Source organism: Aquarana catesbeiana, linkage group LG03 (assembly GCF_042186555.1).
Source record: "Aquarana catesbeiana isolate 2022-GZ linkage group LG03, ASM4218655v1, whole genome shotgun sequence".
Classification (NCBI taxonomy): domain Eukaryota; kingdom Metazoa; phylum Chordata; class Amphibia; order Anura; family Ranidae; genus Aquarana; species Aquarana catesbeiana.
Window position 1 is genome coordinate 205941495 of NC_133326.1, and position 25068 is coordinate 205966562.

Below are 25068 nucleotides of genomic sequence, written 5' to 3' on the forward strand. Positions count from 1 at the left end.
ATAAAGTTTTCCAGGGAGATCAGTCTTATAATCACTCGTGGGCTTGGATGAGTTTTACCCAGCAGCTCTATAATGAGAAAACTCACAAAGGTTCACTGCAAATTATTGTGTTTTGATATGGCATACATTATGACATATAGAAATCTCCATAATTGTAGCCACCCTGGTGGTATGATTATGTCCGATTTTTGTGTCTCAAAGCGGTACATTATTTTGCATAGAAATTTGCCGTTTTATATTTTAGGCCTGTAATTCTTAGTAATAACACACTTAAATCTGTCCAAACAAGAGTCTAGTAGACATCCCGGGTATGATAAATTTTGAAACACAAAATCATTAATTATTATATAATAAATAACTATAAATAATTACAAAAAAAAAATAGTATAATAATAATAAAATTAATTTCCCCACGATTTACTATTGCTCAATTCTGCTAATGTTTTATTTTACTATCGCTGTTTTCTAGCTGGTCTAAAACCGCTTTTGACGTAAGGGGACACTTTTTGGTTGCCATGAACAATCTCAAGTTTCCAGGCAGAAATAACAGTATATATAATATAAAAGTGCATAAAGGGCACTGGACAAAGCATTAGGGACAAAAGGGATGTGAAATGATTTGATACAGTAATGTAATCTGTAAGATTACAGTGTACTGTATGTGTTATGAATTTTGTACTTTTTGAATTTGCCGCCGGGCTCCGCCTCATGCATCACAACGCTTGCAGTGAACAGAGTCCGGCACACAGAGGCATCGGGTGGAGGTCACAGCCCGCAGACACAGTTAGGGGACATCTCAGGATCCTGGGGACAAGGTAAGTAACCTGCACCAGGAGATGCAATCCCGAGTGTGGCTCGGGGTTACCGCTAATGGTACTAAAATTTAACCCCCAAGCCACACTCAGGAATACCGCCAGAATGGTTACTATGTGGTAGAAAGAGTCAACGCAAAAAGGCCTTTAGGTTGTTCGACTGGCAGAGGTGCTGTGGTTGTTCAAAAGATAGGCATGAGTCATCTGCTTTAGTAAAACATCCATTGCAATGGACGATCATTGCAATTCTTTATGTCATAGGGTATTTGCACAGCCGTTTTGCAAACAAAATGGCGGGCAATATTTACAATGCATTCACTAGTTGTAGTGATATGTTGCACTACAACAAAATGGCTGCTGGACTCCAACATTATGGCAGTCACATTGCTTCTATTTCGATCTATCTCTTTTGTATTTAGCCTACGACAAAATTGCCACAGGACTTCAGCAATATGGTGGCTTATTACAACTCCATTTGGGGCTTATTGAGACTTCTATATATATTATTTATGTAACAACCAGCACTCTTTGATCCCTGAGGATGCTCTGGAGCACAAAATGCACTGGGTGAAGCTAAGAGTGCTGACATCTAGCCACTGCATGGTACTTGCATGTGGCGACCATCTTTGCAAGTTTTTGTTATTTTCTTTTACACTGATGTTTGCTGAACTCTTTTAATACAAATTCTACACTATGTGAGTACTTCTGGCTCCTGTGGTGAGCACCTCTTCCAGCTCCACTGTACTCCCATTTACCTATGCCATTACCAAAAGTCATCTGCCTTAAAGGGAGCCGCTCATGATGATAAGAAGCTGTGACCTATTCGTTTGAGAAATATGATAATGCCTATGTGCTGCCTATAACTTAACCACTTAAGGACCGAGCCTCTTTCTGAGATTTGTTGTTTACAAGTTAAAAACCTTTTTTTTGCTAGAAAATTACTTAGAACATGTCGTTTTTAGTTTATTTATTTGCGCAATGAGGTATGTTCTTTCTTTTATTCGAGCGATATTGATCTATGAAGGATTGAAAGCAATGAATGTATGAAAGCAATCCACCACATGTGAACAAGAGACTACACACCTGATCATGTGGGTATCATTGTCCGTTTGTATTTTATCTTACAAATGAGTGGTATTTGACTTTTTTTCCAGCATCTCCAAAAATCTACAAGCATTTTGGAAGAACAGTAATTAATTTATATCTAGTGTGGTTTACTGGACACTTATATATGATTAGTTTATTTATTCTTTATAGGATCTCATCCTTTATTGGATCACATTATTTATTGGATCACTGTGCTATATTAAGGTTGATTGTAGTGCTTTATTAACTTTTTTTGTGATATCAGCACATAACACAATAATAGCAGTCACTATCATTTGTTCATCTTAATATAATTTTTGGTTCACAATTTGATACAATCATTCACATCAGCGATTTAGTAATTTTTACACAAGCTATACCATTTGCACAAACCAATCAATACATGCTTATTAGGACTTTTTTTTACCAAAAATATGTAGCAGAATACATATTTGCCTAAATTGATGAAGAAATTAGATTTTTTACATTTATTATTGGATAGGTTTTTTAGCAGAAAGTAAAAAATATTGTATTCTTTTCAAAATTGTGAGGAATTTTTGTTTATAGCGCAGAAAATAAAAAATGCAGAGGTGATCAAACACCACCAAAAGAAAGCTCTATTTGTGGGGGGAAAAATAGAATTTTTTTGGGGGTAAAATGTCACACAACCACGCAATTGTCAGTTAAAATAAAGAAGGGGGGAGGAGGGAGGTAAATCTTCTGCAGCTGAAGTGTTTAAAGGGACACTTGTCAGTACTACTATTTTTCATTGTTCCGCAAATTCACACTTACTCTGGGTTTGAGTGCTGTTTTTACTTTGAATTTTTTTTCTTCTTTTTTTGTTCCCACTTTATTTTATTACCTTTATTTCTTTTACATATTGAACAATAATATGATATATGGATCAGTTCAACTGCATATTTGCTGTTCAGTGGTATTTAAAGGGGCATTGCTACACTTTCTTATTTGGTTGGTTTATATTTAATTCAGTGTTTGAGCGCTGCATTTTTTTTTTTACTGAATTGAACTGCATAGTTGCCGTTTGTTGTTCCATGTTATTCAAAGGGACACTTGTCACTGCCACTGCCTTTTTTTCAATTTTTGGCTGCACTTCCTTTACTTTTATTTTAAACCTCTATCACCTGCGAAACATGTCGAGAACTGGCTAGCCATATATCCACTTTTTGCCTCCATGCATTAACATCACTTTGATGAGTATATACATCATATTGGAGCTATAGTAGAGCCAATCAAGAAGGAAGTTTTGTTAACAAAGTTTTAAACAATAAAATGTTTATCATATCTGAAATTTGTAATAAAGAATATATGCTTTTAATTTTTTTGTAATGTCTTTGATGGTACCAAGAAAAATCCTGCCCCTGTATTTTTTATTCAATTTAAACATCTATCAGTTTTTTTCTTTAAACACTTGCCAACCAGTGCACGACCATATACGTCGGCACAATGGCACAGCTGCGCAAATGGGCGTACAGTTACGTCCCCTTTAAGAAGCAGCATTGTGGGCACGTGCCCGCTGCATGCTCCATGACCGTGCCTGAGGGATCCGTGGACTTGATGTCCACCGGTGTCGCGCGATCGTGTCTTAGAGCAGCAGAATGGGGAGATGCCTATGTAAACAAGGCATTTCTCCATTCTGCCTAGTGACAGGACAGAGATTTACTACTCCGTCATCGGGAGCAGTGATCGCTGTCATGTCCTAGGTAGCCCATCCCCCCACACAGTTAGAATCACTCCCTAGGACACACTTAACCCCTTGATTGCCCCCTAGTATTTAACCCCTTCCCTGCCAGTGTCATTTATACAGTAATCAGTGCATTTTTATAGCACCGATTCCTGTATAAATGAGAATGGTCCCACAGTCATGATAAAAATTCCAGGTCGCTGCCATTACTAATAAAAAAATTATTAATAAAAATGCTATAAATCTATCCCCTATTTTGTAGAGCTATAACTTGTATGCAAACCAATCAATACACGCTTATTGCCATTTTTTTTACCAAAAATATGTAAAATACATATCGGCTTGAACTGAGGAAAAAAATTTTTTAAATATATTTTTTGGGGTTATTTATTATAGCAAAAAGTAAAAAATATTGCTTTTTTTTCAAAATTGTTGCTTTTTTCTGTTTATAGCGCAAAAAATAAAAGCCGCAGAGGTGATCAAATACCACCAAAAGAAAGCTCTATTTGTAGGAAAAAAGGACTTCAATTTTGTTTGGGTGCAATGTTGCATGACCCCACATTTGTTAGTTAAAGCGACGCAGTGCCGTATTGCAAAAAGTGCTCTGGTCAGGAAGGGGGTAAATTCTTCCGGGGCTGAAGTGGTTAATTTGCCACCATTGGTATTTATATTGGGTAGATTTCCCCTTACTTCCTGTCCCAAAGATGTACAAGAATAACCGACAAATTACCTCTAAGTGAGACTTTAAAACGGCAGTGAACAACTATAAGGTCACAAGGGAGTACAAAAAAATTAAGTTTTAATTGATTAAAGTTAAAAGAAATGGTTACATGTGTAATACATAGAATATGCTGGATGCAGATACAAAGATGCCCAATTATACAACAGTTGACAACCACCATTATTCTGTTGAAAAGATGATGAAGACAACAGAGATACCCAACGCGTTTTGAGTCTGCGGTATTGATTCTCTTCTTCAGGGGTAGGAGGTTACAACAGGACGTGAATATGTCTATAATTAGTAGAAGAAAAAGTGTAAAGATATATATGCATTGCAGCATTGTGATAAACAAGCATAGAATCAAAAATTATTACATTTCACAATTGTATGTGCACTAATCATGTAAATTGCATAAACATTCAAAATATCTTCCATCCGATTAAAATGTGCTAGGAACAAACTGCGGCTAAAAGCCCACCCATTACAGTCCAGAGAGAAAAGGCTGCAGGTCAAGGCGCATCGAGGCCCAACAAAGGAGTCACTATATATAATATATATATATATATATATATATATATATTAAATAAATGTAGCGCTAAATCAACATGTATAAGTGATTACTGTGCACGTGCATATAATGTCCCAAAAAAATGCCGTGTTGCTGTAAACACAAAAGTCCACAATCAAGGTAAGTGATCCGTGTGGCAATACATTCAACTTCTCAACGATGTACTCAGAAGTCTTCAAGGTAAGTGAAAAGATGGAATACGCTTACCGGCTGGGTTGGATTCTATTGCCATAAGCATAGAATCGATAAAGCTTTGTGCCTCCAAGGGCAAAAACATGAGGTGATGGAGGCAAGGGTAGAGCCTCTATGGTGGAGGCAGGGGTAGAGCCTCTATCCGTTATGGATGTCCCTTCTGGTCCACTAGAACTGGGTCAGAGATGGTGTCCACAGATCAATAGTTCCGGACAATAGGCTCCAGGTGATACAAGAATTTCTGAGGGATTCAGGCCTCCCTTCCCTCAGGGCAAAGGATATTACTCAACTTGAAAGTCCCAATGGGACTTTCAAGTTGAGTAATATCCTAAAACTGGGACTTTCAAGTTGAGTAATATCCTAAAAAAGTTGGGACTTTCAAGTTGAGTAATATCCTTTGCCCTGAGGGAAGGGAGGCCTGAATCCCTCAGAAATTCTTGTATCACCTGGAGCCTATTGTCCGGAACTATTGATCTGTGGACACCATCTCTGACCCAGTTCTAGTGGACCAGAAGGGACATCCATAACGGATAGAGGCTCTACCCCTGCCTCCACCATAGAGGCTCTACCCTTGCCTCCATCACCTCATGTTTTTGCCCTTGGAGGCACAAAGTTTTATCGATTCTATGCTTATGGCAATAGAATCCAACCCAGCCGGTAAGCGTATTCCATCTTTTCACTTACCTTGAAGACTTCTGAGTACATCGTTGAGAAGTTGAATGTATTGCCACACGGATCACTTACCTTGATTGTGGACTTTTGTGTTTACAGCAACACGGCATTTTTTTGGGACATTATATGCACGTGCACAGTAATCACTTATACATGTTGATTTAGCGCTACATTTATTTAATATATGGTATTCATTCTTGTCACATGGTTTGTAGCAGCTTATCCACTCACTGTCCATCCTCTTTTTTTAGGGCAGCGCAATAATTATTCCCTTCCTTGATATATATATATATATACAGTGGGGATGGAAAGTGTTCAGACCCCTTTAAATTTTTCACTCTTTGTTATATTGCAGCCATTTGCTAAAATCCTTTAAGTTCATTTTTTTCCTTATTAATGTACACACAGCACCCCATATTGACAGAAAAACACAGAATTGTTGACATTTTTGCAGATTTATTAAAAAAGAAAAACTGAAATATCACATGGTCCTAAGTATTCAGACCCTTTGCTCAGTATTTAGTAGAAGCACCCTTTTGATCTAATACAGCCATGAGTCTTTTTGGGAAAGATGCAACAAGTTTTTCACACCTGGATTTGGGGATCCTCTGCCATTCCTCCGTGCAGATCCTCTCCAGTTCTGTCAGGTTGGATGGTAAATGTTGGTGGACAGCCATTTTTAGGTCTCTCCATAGATGCTCAATTGGGTTTGAGTCAGGGCTCCATCTGTCTCTGACTCCTTCGTTATTTTAGCTGTGTGCTTAGGGTCATTGTCTTGTTGGAAGGTAAACCTTCGGCCCAGTCTGAGGTCCTGAGCACTCTGGAGAAGGTTTTCGTCCAGGATATCCCTGTACTTTCCCTCGATTGCAACCAGTTGTCCTGTCCCTGCAGCTGAAAAACACCCCCAACCCCCACAGCATGATGCTGCCACCACCATGCCTCACTGTTGGGACTGTATTGGACAGGTGATGAGTAGTGCCTGGTTTTCTTCACACAATCCGCTTAGAATTAAGGCCAAAAAGTTCTATCTTGGTCTCATCAGACCAGAGAATCTTATTTCTCACCATCTTGGAGTCCTTCAGGTGTTTTTTAGCAAACTCCATGCGGGCTTTCATGTGTCTAGGGCCACTCTGCCATAAAGCCCCAACTGGTGGAGGGCTGCAGTGATGGTTGACGTTCTACAACTTTCTCCCATCTCCCGACTGCATCTCTGGAGCTCAGCCACAGTGATCTTTGGGTTCTTCTTTACCTCTCTCACCCAGGCTCTTCCCCCCCGATAGCTCAGTTTGGCCGGACAGCCAGCTCTAGGAAGGGTTCTAGTCATCCCAAACGTCTTCCATTTAAGGATTATGGAGGCCACTGTGCTCTTAGGAACCTTAAGTGCAGCAGAAATTTTTTGTTACCTTGGCCAGATCTGTGCCTTGCCACAATTCTGTCTCTGAGCTCTTCAGGCAGTTCCTTTAACCTAATGATTCTCATTTGCTCTGACATGCACTGTGAGCTGTAAGGTCTTATATAGACACGTGTGTGGCTTTCCTAATCAAGTCCAATCAGTATAATCAAACACAGCTGTACTCAAATGAAGGTGTAGAACCATCTCAAGGAAATTGACAAGAGTTAAATATATGAGTGTCACAGCAAAGGGTCTGAATACTTAAGACCATGTGATATTTCAGTTTTTCTTTTTTAATAAATCTGCAAGAATGTCAACAATTCTGTGTTTTTCTGTTAATATGGGGTGCTGTGTGTACATTAATGGGCAAAAATGAACTTAAATGATTTTAGCAAATGGCTGCAATATAAACAAAGAGTGAAAAATTTAAGGGGGTCTGAATACTGAATACTACCATCCCCACTGTATATATATATATATATATATATATATATATATATATAGAAAGTATATATAGAAAAAAGCATGGAATGTACCTGCCTGGCCCCACTCTCACACTCTCATGGGTTCTGGAGACTGACAGGAACCTATTATAGGTAAAACAGCCACAGGGTACAAGAAAGTTTCTAAATACTGCCAGAGAGCAAGCAACCTATAATGGGGTAAAGGGGATAGAGAAGCAAAATAAGAGGGGAAAGGTCAGATCACCTAATGAAAAATAACTGGTGTCCCCTCTAAGGACTATAACAGAACAAGAGGCTTCTAGATGGATGCCAAGGCAGTTACCTGAAATGTGGCTGATGGAGGGACTAGTCCTGGGTGCTTCCATTCATGCAGTATGAGAGTGTCAATGGGCTGGTGCCATGTTTTAAACAGATGGATGGGGGTTTATTAGCCAATCCCAGAGGAGGATATAGGAGAGAGCGGGGTTTCCAGGGCGCCCCCCCAAGACGATAGCGTGCAAACAGCGCCTCCACCATGCTGTCTCGGGGAGATGGAGGGAAGGGGGAGATATCCGGCATTCTGAGACGCCGGACATGGCATGGTGATGTCACTAGAGGCAGCATGGCAGCGCCTGATGTGATGTAAGGTGACGCCATCCCGCACCATCCTCCCGCGGTGCACGCACAGAACCATGGCAACTGGACATTGCCTGGTGCCACACCTAAGTAAATAAAAGGCCGAACACATCACTGGAGGCAAGAACGTCCCCGTGCACTGAGTGAGGGACATATTGGGCATGCTGAAAGATCATTGAAAGTAACAGCAGAGGAGCTGCCTTGGGTGATTTCCTACCATCTGGTGTCTGCTTGCCGTCCCATGGAGCCGGGGTTTAGGACAATACATGTATTCCCTGATCCTCTGTGATGGGGGATCATGGTATTCCGGTAAGGGCGCATTCTCGTTGATTTGTGGTGGTGGATCTCACTTACTATTGGGAAACAGGAACCGATTCACCGATTTATGCTAATTTGTTGGACTTTAATTTTTATTTTCACTAGTGCTCACTACACTATATTATCCATTGATTACTGATCGTTTGCCGATTTATGTTTATCGATCTTTGGACATTCTTCATGGTTCATGCCGTATATTAATTCACCAATTTAACTGATCACCTGTATGTTATTATTATCACGCAGGTTTTCACATATATATTTTCACAGTACTATATATATTTTTTAAGGGTAGCTCAATTTTTTATATTTTTTCCTATTTGTATGTGTATTGATGTGTACATATTAATTGCTGCTCCCTACATGTGGGTCGGGTATCAATCATCCTGCTACCACTTTTTCAAATTAGTTTAATTTAGTTTGGTTCTTATAGCGTGGTTTTTTTACACTATTTTCCATATTGGGCATGCGCCAAGGTGCATACAAGACTCCTTAACTGGAACATGGGGTAGACAAAGCCACAGGGGACACAGAGACATCGGTTCTTACAAGAAAATCCCATACAGAGAAGGGGAGGGGTTTTATGATAGAGATCGCCCCAAATAACCTAATAGAACAACAATAGAGAGAATGATGACATGATTTTAAAAGACCTACAAAAGATATGAATATATGTAACAAATCCCCACATACATTCACTTATATATTACAATGTTGTAAACATTAAGAGAATTTTACAGGTATTAAAGAACCACCTGTCCTAGAAAGGAGGGTCAAGGTAACATTAATCGTCAGTAAATTTAAAAATATTTTATTTATTTTATTTATGAAAGGCCCTATGAGATATTGTACTTGTTCCTCTCATTACTCAAAAAAGGGGTCAGACGGCTCCCATTCAGATCCCTCCGAGGTGAACCCCTCCAGGAAAGGTCTGAAGGAAACAGATCCATTGAGTCCAGGTGGTTGAGTGGCATTGAGGTGGAAAATCAACCTTTGTTCATGTTGTAACAGAGTCTTGTTCCAGTCGCCTCCCCCGTATACCAGGGTGTATATGGTCGAGGATCAGGAAGGAGACTCTGGAACAAATTCCATTGTGTACACGTGTCATTGTGTACATTGTGTCACGTGTCTGCAAAGGGGTAAGCTTGGATTACACGTCTTCATTGAACCAATGTGGCGATAAGCTCTTTGCCAGAACTCTTGTATCGTCTTGCCCACGTAAAAGCATGCACATTCACAGAGGAGGAGCTGCACCACCCTGGGCATTTGGCAATTGGCGTAGTGTCACGGTTTGTACCGTTCGCCATTGGGTAGCACAACTTTTTTTGATGTATTACGGAAACGGCAGTAATTACAGCCACTGCAGGTGAAAGTTCCTGCACGTTTGCATGGATCTTTTCACCATCTGCTTTAAATTCACTGAAAGTCAGCTGATCTCTAAGAGATCTGGCTCGTCTAAACATAAAGGAGAGAGTATCTGGCACAAAAGGGCCTATAGTAGGATCTAAGGTTAAAACATGCCAGTATTTTCCCACAATGCGTTTCATTTTTTTATGTTGGTTTGAAAATTTTGTTATAATGGATATTGGATTCTTCTTATTTGTCTCTGAAGGGGGATTGTAGAGTAAGTCGCTCCGAGTCCTAGTACAGGCCCTCTTAAATCCCTTCTTCAGGCATGTGTTGGAAAAACCTCATGCCAGAAGCCTTGCTTTCAATAAGTCGGCCTTCCTCTTAAATACTTCATTATCCGAGCAGTTTCTCCTCATCCTCAAGTACTGGCTATAGGGGATGGACGAAATCAATGCCTGGGGATGAAAACTACTTGCGTGTAATATAGAATTACTTGCCGTTGGTTTCCTATATAGGCTGCTACTCAATAAGCCATTTTCATCCTTATGGATGGTTACATCAAGAAAGGTAATGGAAGACTTATCCCATGTCATGGTAAAACCGAGATTGAAGTCGCTTTGATTAAGTTTGTGCAAAAACGGTTGTAGTAAATCTATGGGTCCATCCCACATGAGAAAAATGTTGTCGATGTAACGATACCATACGACAATATTACTCATGAAGGGGGTAATTTCCTCTGATGGGTTAATCATATATTCCCACTCCCCCAGGTACAGATTGGCGTACAACGGGGCACAGGAAGTCCCCATTGCAACACCCTGTACCTGGAGGAAGTGGGAATCATTGAAGGCAAAAGAATTATGATGGAGTATGAACTCTAAGGCGCCTACAAGAAAGTCATTGGTCTTTTTCTCAAAACGGCTGTTCTGAGAGATAATGTGCTTTAGGCAGGCCAGCCCCCTATCGTGTGGGATGGAGTTGTACAGAGCCTCCACGTCTATAGCCACCAGGACTGATGTGGAGGAAATGCACAGTCCATCGATGTTTCACAATAGTTGCATAGTGTCATGTATGTAGCTGGGTAAATTAGCCACATAAGGACACAGATGTCCATCCAAAAATTCAGTAAGCCTTTCAGTAATTGACCATTGCCTGCTATAATGGGCCTCCCTGAGGGTCGGTGCATACTTTTATGTAATTTTGGCAATGAATAGAATGTGGGCATGTGTGGTAATTGGGTTTGTATATAATCCCATTCTGTTTTAATTATTACATTTTCAGCATATGCCTGATCTACCAGATCGTAGAATTCCTGATGGAATTTCACAATTCTGGTGTATGGAAGTTCAGTTTGGTCAAAATGCCCAGGAAAGTTTTCGAGATCAATCTGATCAATTAGGTCTGGGGAATCATTTTCCTCCAGCAGGTCAATCAGGTATCAAGGGCTTTAAGTTCCTGCAGTTCAAACTTTGGTTTACTAGGTATGTCCTTTGAGTACAGCTGTTTGAGGATTAATTTCCTAGAAAACAGCTGCAGGTCCTTGATGACTTCGAATTTGTCTAAGTCTTGGTTTGGGCAGAAACTCAGGCCTTGAGCCAAAACCTGTGTCTCAAGCGTGGTGTGTTTGTAGGAGGACAGATTAATAACATTTAAATTAGGTGTAGAAAGTCCAGCGAAGGAAGTGCGAGGATCCATAGTTCATTGTGGTTCGATGTGATCAATGGGTTTGACCAAATGATCATCATGAGAGGCATTAAGCGGAGGTGCTTTGTTACCTAATGGTAGAAGTCTAGAGAGAAGTGGATTAGAATCAGGAGTGAGATACATTTACTCAAAATGATGGTGTCACTCTCAGATGACCCCTGACAAGGGTTCTAACCCTTCTCTACTCTATCCAAAACAAAAAAGTTTTAGATGCATTATACAACTTTATTGTGCCCTACATAATCCTAATAATACCTAATTACTTTCTTCTAGTGCTTAGCTACAGTCATTTCATTTGTTTTTGTTTTTTTTCCCATGGGATTAGCTTTAATAGTTGGCATTGTCACCGGATGGGATGAGGTTACATAATGGCACAGCTCTGGGGGGTGACCTGAGCACGTTGGTTGTTCCCCAGGAAGTAGGAGCGAGGTGTCAGACTCTCTCTGAGGCCACTGCTCCCGCTGGCTCCCCCTGAGCTGCGGTATGTGCGGGTGACGGTAGTGAAAGAGCTGGATGAGGAGGACGCTCTGCCCCAACAGAGGCACTGATGCCTTTCTCAGCCGGCTGTCCACAGGCAGTGCAGGTGATGTCGTGGGAGCGCAGGTTGTACTCAGTGGGGTCTCCGGAGTGACCGTCATGTGGTGGTGGTGGTGGTGCTTATCATCTTCATCATTCTCATTGTTCACCAAAGATCATACAAGCTTATACATCGCAACCTCCTCATTGCTGAATGTAAGCAGAGCAGTGCGGATGCTGTCCCCGGTGACCCAGGAGTTGGTGAACTTATTGACAAAATCAGAGGGGGGGTTGTGTGCCACTCCGGCCCCAGCTGCCCAGATCGTCAGGGTCTGCCCAGTCTTCAGCATGACTCTGGGGGGAAATGGTAAATAATCGGCTTATCCTCTTCAATCTGGCACTTGATGGTCCAGTTCCCCAGGGACTGATCCTCATTGGACTTGTTCTTCAGTCGGATAAAATTGCCTTCCAGGTCCACCTCTTCTACGGCCACCTACAACCTGTCCCGAGGACTGCCCTGTCCTGGCCATCCTCTTCTGCCCGCTGGGGCTGGATGAAAGTCAGAGTTTCTCCTCCTCTCCCTCCAGCAGGGTGCGGTAAATGTGGATCTCCATGTCCAAGGCCAACTTGATGTCCAGCAGCTCTTGGTACTCATCAAGCTGCTGCTGCATGTGGGCCCTCATCTCTGCCATCTTGCAGTCCTTGTCCACCAGCATCCGGCGGTTGGAGTCTCTTTCATCGCTCAGCGCGTCCTCCAGGTCGCGCAGCTTGGCCTCCTTAGCAGCCAGCTGCTTCTGGAGCTGGCTCAGCTGGCTGCTGAGGCTGTCTATATGAATGCGGCTCTGCTGGATCTCCTCGTGGGCCTCTCCTACCATGCTGCTGTTCCTTTCTGCAGACTGCTTGGCATTCTCAAGCTTTGCATTGTAAGTCTTCTCCAACTCCTCCTTATACAAACCGAACTGACCTTCATGCTGGGAGCGTAGTTCCAGGAGGGCTTCGGAGAACTTGCTCTTGAAATCCCGCTGGCTCACTGTAGATGCTCTTCTGGAACTCCAGCTTCTCCCTCAGGGTCTGGTTGTGATTCTCTGCATCGACACGGCGAAGCATCTCATCCTGAAGCAGTTTCTTTGCATCCACAAGGCTTGCTTCCAGCTTGGCAAACTGGCCTTTCAGGTCCCGCAGCTCAGTATCCAGGTTGCGTTTCTCACCCAGAGCAGTGGAAAGGCTGGCATCCTTCGAGTTCAGAAGTGCCTCCAAATCCTTCAGGCAAGCCTGAGCTTTCAGCAGGTCTGCTACCTTCTTCTTGTTCCTGAGCAAACCCCCGGGGGGCGGTGTGGCCTATCCTCCAAATGTCTCCTATTGAACCCCTTGGCACAGATCACATGACCTCTGGCTACCAGAACCATTGTGAGGGCTTCACATGACTAAGGACTGCAGGGAGACTGTTGTTTTGTCTGGGAGACCGGTCAGGTCAGGACTAGTCTTTTCATTTGTTAATTCATTTACTGTTCACACTCAATTTTGTTTTTGTTCATTTGTTTTTTGTAGTGTTTTGTTAAAATGTATACAAAACATTTATAATTTATTTTTCATTTGGTGATAATATTAATAATTATAAAAATAATGGAGTTTTGTACCAGAAACATAAGGTTAATATCATGATAAACTGGGCAAATTACAAAGTGAATTGCACACTTCAATAACTCTGGTTGTCCTAAAATTATCAAATTATCATTGGCCAAATTTGAAAAAATTATATTTTTTATTAATTTCTATTATTTTTTTCTTTAGCTTATATAGGTCATTTTTAAACAGCATACTGTATGAATCACTTTAATTTCATAAGTAATGAATAGTTATTTCCAAATCAATATGTCCAAAGAAAATAACCATTTTTGTCCCTAAAAGGTAAACAGCTGCAAGAGATAAAGGTTCCCCATTGAGTGCTTTAATAAGTTTAGCATTTCATACAATACTTAGTCATCTGTCGTTATGTACAGTATCTGTGGTAGTTGCTCCAACATTTTGGTTTCTGTGGAAAAATTAAGTTCGTATGGCAATCTCTATGGTTATGTACAAATCATATTACATTTTCCTTGTGAAATAAGTTCTTGGAAAACCAAACATGACCCATCATTAATAGAAGTCCATTGTACAATAGCTTTATACAATGCAGGGCACTTATTGATGTCTAGGACCCATATGGGGCAATCTTCACTCATACTCAGTTCTATTATAGTCAGTGCTCTGCTATGAGCATATTTTCCTTGCTGTCTCATTGAAATAATCCTCATGTCACCAACCTCCTGCTGCCATTGCAAAACCAATGGTATAGAGATATGTTGCTGTTGCCATTGCAGATGACATTGAAAATCTTAGAGCAGAAGAAACCATAAAATGTACAGCTTCATCTTGCCTATCAAGTTTGAGACCCAGAACTTGTGAAAGATGTTAAAAACCAGATGAGAAAACAACATGGAACCTCCAGCCAATATGCACAAAATAAATGCATATTCCAACTTTTATTGGCATATTTTGTCAGAATATCTGGCTTTTTTAAAAATGTGTATGTATTTATTGTTCAAGAAAATTATAATTCTGAAATGTTAATCATTTTAATTGGCAAATCTAGACAATGCAATTATCAAAAGACTCATTAGTTACACATATAATACCGGAAATTTGGGAACAGTCCCCTAGAGCATTTGATGCCCTTCTACAATTCCAATGCTCTGTATAAAGCAAAGAGCTATTTTTGGTCCTCCTTCTTGTCACTCATGTTCAAAGCATAAAAATATTTTTATCAATAGTATTTATAAATATTTATAAATATATAAAGTGTGGTGATAATTATAACTATAATGTATTTTGTGATTTCCCAAAACATTTGGCAACATCATGCATTTGTCAACACAGGTAATTAGTATCTCTAGGACATTTTACCTTTCGGGCTTCTCCAGCAGATTTACATAAAAAAATAATTCCACTGTTTGTAGTTTCTGCAGTGTTCTGCAATTGTTTTCAGGTCATTACCATGAAGCTCTACCCCAAATTATTATTTTGTTTTTGTTTTAGATGGAGTAAAGTAGGGTTTGATTCCTGCAGGGCACTTATTGATGTCTAGAACCCATATGGGACAATCTTAACTCATACTCAGTTCTATTATGATAGTGCTCTGCTACGAGCATATTTTCCTTTCTGTCTCATTAAAATAATCCTCATGTCACCAACCTCAAAGTGAATTCAAATATTTGATGAATGCCCTCTTAAAAGCAATTTCAGAATGTTACACTCGTAGTGGTGCTCATGTTGCCATTGCAAAACCAATGGTATAGAGATATGTTGCTCTTGCCATTGCAGATGGCATTGAAAATCTTAGAGCAGAAGAAACCACAAAATGTACAGCTTCATCTTGCCTATCAAGTTTGAGACCCTGAACCTCCCTGACCGTATTACCGAGTGTGGCTCGGAGTGGATTTTCAGTACCAAAAGCGGTAACCCCAAGCCACACTCGGGATTGCATCACAGGATCCAGGGAGAGGTTACTTACCTTGTCCCCAGGATCCTGCGATGTCTCCCCGCTCTGTGTGCGAGCCGTCCTCCGCCGGATCTATTACAGTGCCGAGCTCCGTTCCCTGCGAGCATTTCAACGCACGGGGACGGAGCATGGCGCCAAATTGAAAAAGTAAAAAATACATATAAAGTACACTGTAATCTTACAGATTACATTACTGTATCAATTTATTTCACCTCCCTTTTGTCCCTAGTGGTTTGTCCAGTGACCTGCATGACGTTGATGGATGATGGTTGATGATGGAAACTGGAGATTGTCCATAGCAACCAAAAAGTGTCCCTTTACGTCAAAAGTGGTTTTAGATCAGCTAGAAAACAGTGATAATAAATTAGAATCACTTGCAGAATTGAATGATAGTGATTTGTGGGGAAATCCGTCATCAAACACTGAAAGTAATAGCAGTGACAATTCTGCAACTGAGCAAATTTCAGTGTTTTTGATTTGATTGCATTATTGAATTTTTTTGAATTATTATTATATTATTATTTGTTATAATTATTTATAGTTATTTATTATATTATAGTTTACGATTTTGTGTTTCAAACTTCATCATACCCGGGATGTCTACTAGACTCTGGTTTGGACAGATTTAAGTGTGTTATTCTTAAGAATTACAGGCCTACTATATAAACCACCAAATTTCCATGCAAAATAAATGTACCGCTTCAGGACTTAAAATCCAACATATTCATACCACCAGGGAGGTTAAGTTGGGTCCAATGGCATCGCAAATCCTTGTAGCTTTTTTCTTCCTCTGATGTTAGACAAGTTCTAAATGCTGTATAGAGCGGTGCCTTGTAATGACGTGGTAATGCTCTCTGCAGTATTCTCCTGTGATTCAGGTCAGGGAGCCAAAACACCAGGGACTCACAGGAAGTGAAGCTAAGCCACATTGCTGAATTGGTAATTTTAGGGTGGCAATTGGAGATCGGGTGAGTATAACTGCCAGAGCTGCTTTTTATATTTTAGCCAATATTGGGGAATCTTTTTTTTAGGTTAATTGCCAGAACTAAACTGAGCTTTATTTTAATAAGTGTTTTGCCAAGCAAATCTTATACTTTCATTGGGGAGAGTGAAAAATTATTGATCAGGGAATGCATAAACAAAACTGAGTATAGTATGGGATGGTTCTATCATTGTACATCCTTCTCCTTTTCTGTCTTTCACCAAGCACTTAAAACTTTCTGTTCTTAAACCTGGGAAAGGATTTATGGATTGTTTTCCATTCTGAATGTATCTGAAACTGACATCTTCATTAATGTACTGAGAATGACATAGCGGGGACAATATTACTTAACATCGTTGCAGACTGAAGGACATGGAGAGGACCCATAGGAGGACGTGTTAACTAGAAGAAAATAAATTGTGAGGCGGATTGAAAATATATAGGCAGGAGCAAAATCAAGTTGTCAATACTCTGTTTTGCTTATAAGGTCATTTCATGCTGAATGTATTTATGAAAAACAAATATCCAGAGCAATGTGCATTTTAAACTCCCATGGACTTTTAGTGACTTTGTAATTGTTCGCAGTGACATTAAATATGCCCTGATTAAGATTTGACATTTCAGAAAGTGACATGTTTTCCCTTATGTATATCTTTATGCTAATTAGGACATTGAGATGATTAAAACTGTTACAGTTTTTTTCTGTCTTTGAAACTCATTACATACAATTAGTAGTTTGGTTAGTAATTGTTAACTGGGAACTAGTGACTTATGCTTGGTATATATTATAATCTGCAATGCTACTGGTACATCATGAGCAGTGTTTATTTTTTTGCCCTTTTAGTAAATATAATGATGGTGACCTCAGAACATTCTGACATCAAATCAATTGCAAATGACACTGGTAATTTTCTATCTCACGCGACACTCACACTGACATCTCCCTCAGTGAAAGATTGAAATTGAGATTGTTTTGGTTTTATTGTCTCAGTGCCATTTGAAAAGACTCAGATTTTGATTAGTTAATCACTGAAGCATTAGTAAAAGAAGTGTTTGTCTATCATTATGATATTTGCAAAAGACATGCACAAATCAGTAACTGTAATAACATTTTTGTTTATTTGTGTAACTTTTGCATTTTCCTTCCTTGTTTTCTATGGAGCGCTCATCCAATAATTTCAAAGCTTCAAACACAACTTACCTGGAATATAGTCATTTGAGTTATTAATTAATGCATGTGCTCATGTTCAGGGCAAGCATTGGATCAAACCTTATCTACACCCTTAGTACTAAATGTTTCAAGTTAGTTTTTGCCTGCTAATATTGCACTGTTGGCATATGCACATAAGAACCTAGAGTTTTAATTAAAGGATTTTGCAAAGCTTTCGAACCATTCACCAGGCTTTATACAAATATACAATTGTAAAATGCTTGACAAAAGGATATGAGGCATCCCCAAAATTTGCATCTTTAAAAGTTAGCCAAAAAAGGGTATCACTTAAATGCCAAGTTTTCTGCACAGAAGCAATAAATATCACACTGTTGTACTTATCTCTTCCCTTTCTGCAAAACGTGTTCACAGTGGGGACATGCCCCTATACTACCTGTCTTGGTGAAAGGATACAGGAAGTGTTAGTAAATCCAGTGGACTAAGAAGCAGCAGCATACATGCTTTTTTTAGTTGAGTGGGGAGAGATCTGCGCCTCTATGTGGCACAGCAGCAGATTGTTAATGTCATAGCTAAGGTATGTATTAGGTTACAAATATATTGTATATCTTTTAAAAATTGGAGAAACACACTAAGGCTGATGTATTAAAGGAAGAGACTGTGCACTTAGCAGACTAAATGTTGTCTTGGTAAAGAGAACAAGAGTAAATATAGGGAAACTGTGTTAACTCTAAATACCCAGTATGATAGAAATATAACAAATAACAGTAACAAAGGTTGGAAATTGAATATAAAAGAGACTTTTGCTCTTTTGCTAGCAGAAGATTTGGTTTGTCTTATTTAGTAAGCAAAGTGAACATGAACTTTTCTATTCCTTTAGTAAATAAACCCCCATGCGTATTACATTTGACTGGCTACAATTTTGTTTGACTGAAATAGATATTTTTTAAATAATACTGCTACATCCTTCAATGGCTGTTTTATTATGTTCAGTAGAATATGATTACAGAAAAAAACGAACACAAATTCAAAAGGCATTAGTTGCAATGCTTAATACAAACATATACTCAATTTATTTCACTAAGTCTCCAAGATCCTTAGCAAATGAAATGTGCTTAAAATAAGATTATTGTGTATAATACCATCTGCAGCAAAATGGCAAAAAGTAACATTTTAATTAACTGCTCAATTTGTTACATGCACAACTATCTTTTTGCTGCTCTTAAAATTATTATCTCCATTGTGTCCTGTTAAAAAGAAATATTTGGCAGTTTTAGTTGCATAATCAGTGGAAGTAATAAAAGGAAACAAAAATGTACATTGTGATATTGTTTCACATTTACAAGTAAATTTCGGTGAAGGAGAACTGCACAAATTGAAACTATAACAGCCGTATAAATATGCCAACAAAAGCAATTGATATTACAAATAGATATAAATTTGTGGTTCTATGATTACAGCTTAACATTGTTTAGTAGCATTACATTTAAACTGCAAATAACTTTAAGTATACTTTTTTCCCTGTTAGTATTTTTCAAGTGAGGATATCAGCAAGGAATGACTGTAAAAATTAGGGAACGCTGTAGTTGATCAGTATGATGACCTGCTGGTTATCACTGTGGCCTTTAGGCAGTAGGTTGCTGGGTTCATTAGCTACCAGGCTCACTTTTTGCTTGGATTATCTGCAAGTTCTGTTTTTTTCAAGAGTATTTTTCTGAGTTTTCTGCATAAGGTATTTAGAATGTGAATGCTTTTGGTTGTAGAAATCAACATGAATTGTCCTATTCATTTTGGAAAATCTTTGCCAGAAGAGATATTTAAAGCTGAACTCCAGTCTTGAAGTGGTTCTAAAGGCTGAAGTTTTTTCTTTAATTTTATGCATGAAGGAATAAATGTTCAGAGTGCAGCTCCCCCCACAGCCCCCTAATATTTACCTAAGCCTAATCTCGATCCAGCAATGTGCACTAGAGCAGCAGCTCTCCTAGGTCTCTTCCTCCTCAGTGGCTGGGATGCAGCAACAGGAGTCATTTGCTCCCACTGCTGTCAATCATAGCCAGTGAGGAGGGAGCTTGCTCAGGAACGAGCATGCACTCAGCAAGGGGAAGGGCCCAGAGTACTGGTGGGGAACCCCAGAAGAGGAAAATTGGGGCTGCTCTGTGCAAAACCATTACACTGAGCAGGTAAGTATGACACATTTGTTGTTTTTTTTTTTCCTTTACATACCCTTTAACTTTAGGATTGCACAGTTGTACAGACTCCTCTTCTGTACTGAAAATGCTTACTCTGATTTCACTGTGTACTATGAGCTTCTCACAGTGTTAATTAGAAACTGCAGCAACCTAGAGCCCATCTCATTTTCTATCTGGAGGACATTCAGAATCATTTTGTACTTTCCACGCCAGCCTTACTATCCCCGACTCATGCATTCATTGAATTTCTGTTCTTTCCATCCTGGAGGCTTGGCATCACTCAGGTGATTGCCAGACCGTTGTTCCTAATTTTTACAGACAGTCTATTGACTGGAATGGTACCAGCTGATTGGAGAAAAGCCAATGTAGCACCAATATTTAAAAAGGGCCCAAAAAACATCCCTGGGAATTACAGACCAGTTAGCCTAACATCAATAGTATGTAAACTCTTGGAGGGGATGATAAGGGACTATATACAAGATTTTAGTAATAAGAATGATATCATTAGCAGTAATCAGCATGGATTCATGAAGAATCGTTCTTGCAAAACCAATCTATTAACCTTCTATGAGGAGGTGAGTTGCCATCTAGATAAAGGAAGGCCCGTAGACGTGGTGTATCTGGATTTTGCAAAAGCATTTGACACAGTTCCCCATAAACGTTTACTGTACAAAATAAGGTGCGTTGGCATGGACCATAGGGTGAGTACATGGATTGAAAACTGGCTACAAGGGCGTGTTCAGAGGGTGGTGATAAATGGGGAGTACTCAGAATGGTCAGGGGTGGGTAGTGGGGTTCCCCAGGGTTCTGTGCTGGGACCAATCCTATTTAGTTTGTTTATAAACGACCTGGAGGATGGGATAAACAGTTCAATCTCTGTATTTGCCGACGATACTAAGCTAAGCAGGGCAATAACTTCTCCGCAGGATGTGGAAATCTTGCAAAAAGACCTGAACAAATTAATGGGGTGGGCGACTACATGGCAAAGGAGGTTCAATGTAGAAAAATGCAAAATAATGCATTTGGGTGGCAAAAATATGAATGCAATCTATACACTGGGGGAGAACCTCTGGGGGAATCTAGGATGGAAAAGGACCTGGGGGTCCTAGTAGATGATAGGCTCAGCAATAGCATGCAATGCCAAGCTGCTGCTAATAAAGCAAACAGAATATTGGCATGCATTAAAAGGGGGATCAACTCCAGAGATAAAATGATAATTCTCCCGCTCTACAAGACTCTGGTCCGGCCGCACCTGGAGTATGCTGTCCAGTTCTGGGCACCAGTCCTCAGGAGGGATGTACTGGAAATGGAGCGAGTACAAAGAAGGGCAACAAAGCTAATAAAGGGTCTGGAGGATCTTAGTTATGAGGAAAGGTTGCGAGCACTGAACTTATTCTCTCTGGAGAAGAGACGCTTGAGAGGGGATATGATTTCAATTTACAAATACTGTACTGGTGACCCCACAATAGGGATAAAACTTTTTCACAGAAGAGAGTTTAATAAGACTCGTGGCCACTCATTACAATTAGAAGAAAAGAGGTTTAACCTTAAACTACGTAGAGGGTTCTTTACTGTAAGAGCGGCAAGGATGTGGAATTCCCTTCCACAGGCGGTGGTCTCAGCGGGGAGCATTGATAGCTTCAAGAAACTATTAGATAATCACCTGAATGACCGCAACATACAGGGATATGTAATGTAATACTGACACATAATCACACACATAGGTTGGACTTGATGGACTTGTGTCTTTTTTCAACCTCACCTACTATGTAACTATGTAACTATGTAACTAGTGGTTATTTTTCTAGATTCCAGTAATGTAATCTCCCTGTCACATTTTATGGCACAGTACCTACCCATCCTATAATGATAATGATAAAATAGCTGCTAATACATTAACTGCAGCATATTCCATATTTTTTTCATTTTTAAAAGTGTGTGTCCAGCCAATTTTGGATACAGTCAGGGAAGGTTAGTCCCTGTCAAGTTTTCACTGCTATTGTGAGCTCCATTAGAAATATATCCTGTCCTGCTGGCAATGTTTTAGGAGATAGGAAGTGAGGGAAACTGTTCAACAGTAACACAGACAGAAATTTAAAAAAAGTTCCTTTAGAATATAGGGAAAGACTAGAATCCCTGTCAGATTTTTATTTCTGTTGCCGTTTTAGATATTCCCTTATCTTCTGTTTGGTGAAACTGTTGTCAGAAGGACAGAAAGGGAGGGTAAATCTCTCTAGTGTAGTTCCAGATAGGAGTGAAAAGAACCCCACAAGAGTTGTAAAACTTCCCCATTCTGACCAAAACTAGAAATTAAAGTTTTGTGTTGGCATATGCTTTAAAACTTTATGTGCATGTCTGTATGATTACATTCAGTATAAATCACAGGAAAAGGAAACACAAGTACACTGGTTTTCAAAAGAGCCAACTTCTTTAAACTGTGCTCTATGCTACATGATGCTAAATAGGATAAAATCCTATGAACATTGAACACTGAGGAAAAGTGTGCACACATTACACACATTGCACATTGTTAGACACACATTTAACTCCTCGATCACCCTAGATGTTAACCCCAATGTCATTAGTACAGTGACAGTGTATAGTATTATCACTGATCACTGTATTAGTGTTACTGGTGATGTCAGTGGCAGTTGGATCCCCCCAGCATCAGTTAGTGTCAGTCCCATTGTAAGTGGCTGATCACTGCCATTAGTAGTTTAAAAAAGAAAATACAAATTCCAAAATATACATGACCACGCAATTACCTGCTAAAGTAGCACAGTGCTAAATAGCAAAAATTGGCCTGATGGTGGTAAAACCTTCTGGAGCTGAAGTGATTAAAATATGTCTGTTGTTTTGTGGCAAAACATAATGGGGGAGAGATAGAGCAAGAGACTCCTGCGCTGCTCGCGGACTCCTAAACTAACAGGGGGGCACTGCTGCAACACCTAAAAACTGCTCCACACAGACAAAAACGCATATGAAATAGAGGGGGGTGGTGGTTGCGCTGTGATGGGGAAGGGGATGGGAAAAAAGGGGGGGGGAATCTACACTAGAGTGTATCTGGCAAATATGCCAAGTGACCTGAAGGTAAAATATATAAAACAAAACACAGCACACTAGTGTATAATAAATGACTAAAAAAGTGACAAGTGCATATAATAAACGAATGGATAGAAAGCACTAAATAGTGTAGGTATAAAAGCAAAGTGGTAATGAATCACATAAAAATGAGCAATGCACATGATAAGAAGGGCAATCACACTGATGACATATAATGCATATCTCACTAGGTGCACAAATAAGCTAGTGAGTAAATCTTAAACATAAATCAGAAACGCTTGACCAATAAAATACATCAATAAATAATGATAAATAGTGATGGCAAAAGGAAATATAATACCAGAAAAATATAGAAACCGTGGATCTCCAAATGTATATAAAAAATATAATGATGGTGTTGAATATAGACGACAGTCCCACCACCAAGTGTAATAATGCTGGGTCACAATTCAAGTAGACATCCAAACAAATTGACAGGTGAAGGAAGGGGGGTGGTCTTTGATGGGGGCACCTCAGTGAACACAGGCCCCTTACCTTACAGCTGTAAGGTATACAGCATAAAAGACACTCAGTGGAATATGGAATCCAGAATGGTTGCGGCTGCCGGTATGGCTTGTGAATGCAGAGGTATCACATACGGAAAAAACATATAGACAGCATATAGTGTGATACCATATGACACTGGGGGGATGGACGAGCTGAAGGAGGAGGGGGGGTTGCACTCACTTTGTGGCAGATGAGCGCAAGCCTCAATCCACGAGTGCCGAACTCGTATAGTCCACACTGCTGGCCGTAGACCCCTCTAGCATCTCATATCTCCTGTGGCTCTCCACCCGTCATCCGTCATAAAGATAATGTGGTAGCAAGACAAGAAGACCGCATATAGCGTAATCCAGTACAGTAAACACACTTTATTTATGTTAAAAACAGTGGTACACTTACAAAAAACAGACAGCTGGGGGGTAAAACTCCGCGAGCGCCGTGCTCGTAACATCAGCTGTTGTGTGGCAGCGTCCCGTGCTCCTAACGCGTGTCGTCACGTCACGTCGCGTTAGGAGCACTTGTCTTGCTACCACATTATCTTTATGACGGATGACGGGTGGAGAGCCACAGGAGATATGAGATGCTAGAGGGGTCTACGGCCAGCAGTGTGGACTATACGAGTTCGGCACTCGTGGATTGAGGCTTGCGCTCATCTGCCACAAAGTGAGTGCAACCCCCCCTCCTCCTTCAGCTCGTCCATCCCCCCAGTGTCATATGGTATCACACTATATGCTGTCTATATGTTTTTTCCGTATGTGATACCTCTGCATTCACAAGCCATACCGGTAGCCGCAACCATTCTGGATTCCATATTCCACTGAGTGTCTTTTATGCTGTATACCTTACAGCTGTAAGGTAAGGGGCCTGTGTTCACTGAGGTGCCCCCATCAAAGACCACCCCCCTCCCTTCACCTGTCAATTTGTTTGGATGTCTACTTGAATTGTGACCCAGCATTATTACACTTGGTGGTGGGACTGTCGTCTATATTCAACACCATCATTATATTTTTTATATACATTTGGAGATCCACGGTTTCTATATTTTTCTGGAATTATATTTCCTTTTGCCATCACTATTTATCATTATTTATTGATGTATTTTATTGGTCAAGCGTTTCTGATTTATGTTTAAGATTTACTCACTAGCTCTTTTGTGCACCTAGTGAGATATGCATTATATGTCATCAGTGTGATTGCCCTTCTTATCATGTGCATTGCTCATTTTTATGTGATTCATTACCACTTTGCTTTTATACCTACACTATTTAGTGCTTTCTATCCATTCGTTTATTATATGCACTTGTCACTTTTTTAGTCATTTATTATACACTAGTGTGCTGTGTTTTGTTTTATATATTTTACCTTCAGGTCACTTGGCATATTTGCCAGATACACTCTAGTGTAGATTCCCCCCCCCCCTTTTTTCCCATCCCCTTCCCCATCACAGCGCAACCACCACCCCCCTCTATTTC

At 40.0% G+C, this 25068-nt stretch overlaps 1 protein-coding gene and 1 pseudogene across 3 annotated transcripts in view; one reads left to right on the forward strand and one right to left on the reverse strand.

The window, feature by feature from the left end:
- Positions 1-25068, forward strand: part of TAFA5 (TAFA chemokine like family member 5) — an 805723-nt gene that overhangs the window by 697532 nt on the left and 83123 nt on the right. The window lies entirely within an intron of this gene.
- On the reverse strand, positions 11836-13349 carry LOC141134502 (lamin-A-like; annotated as a pseudogene).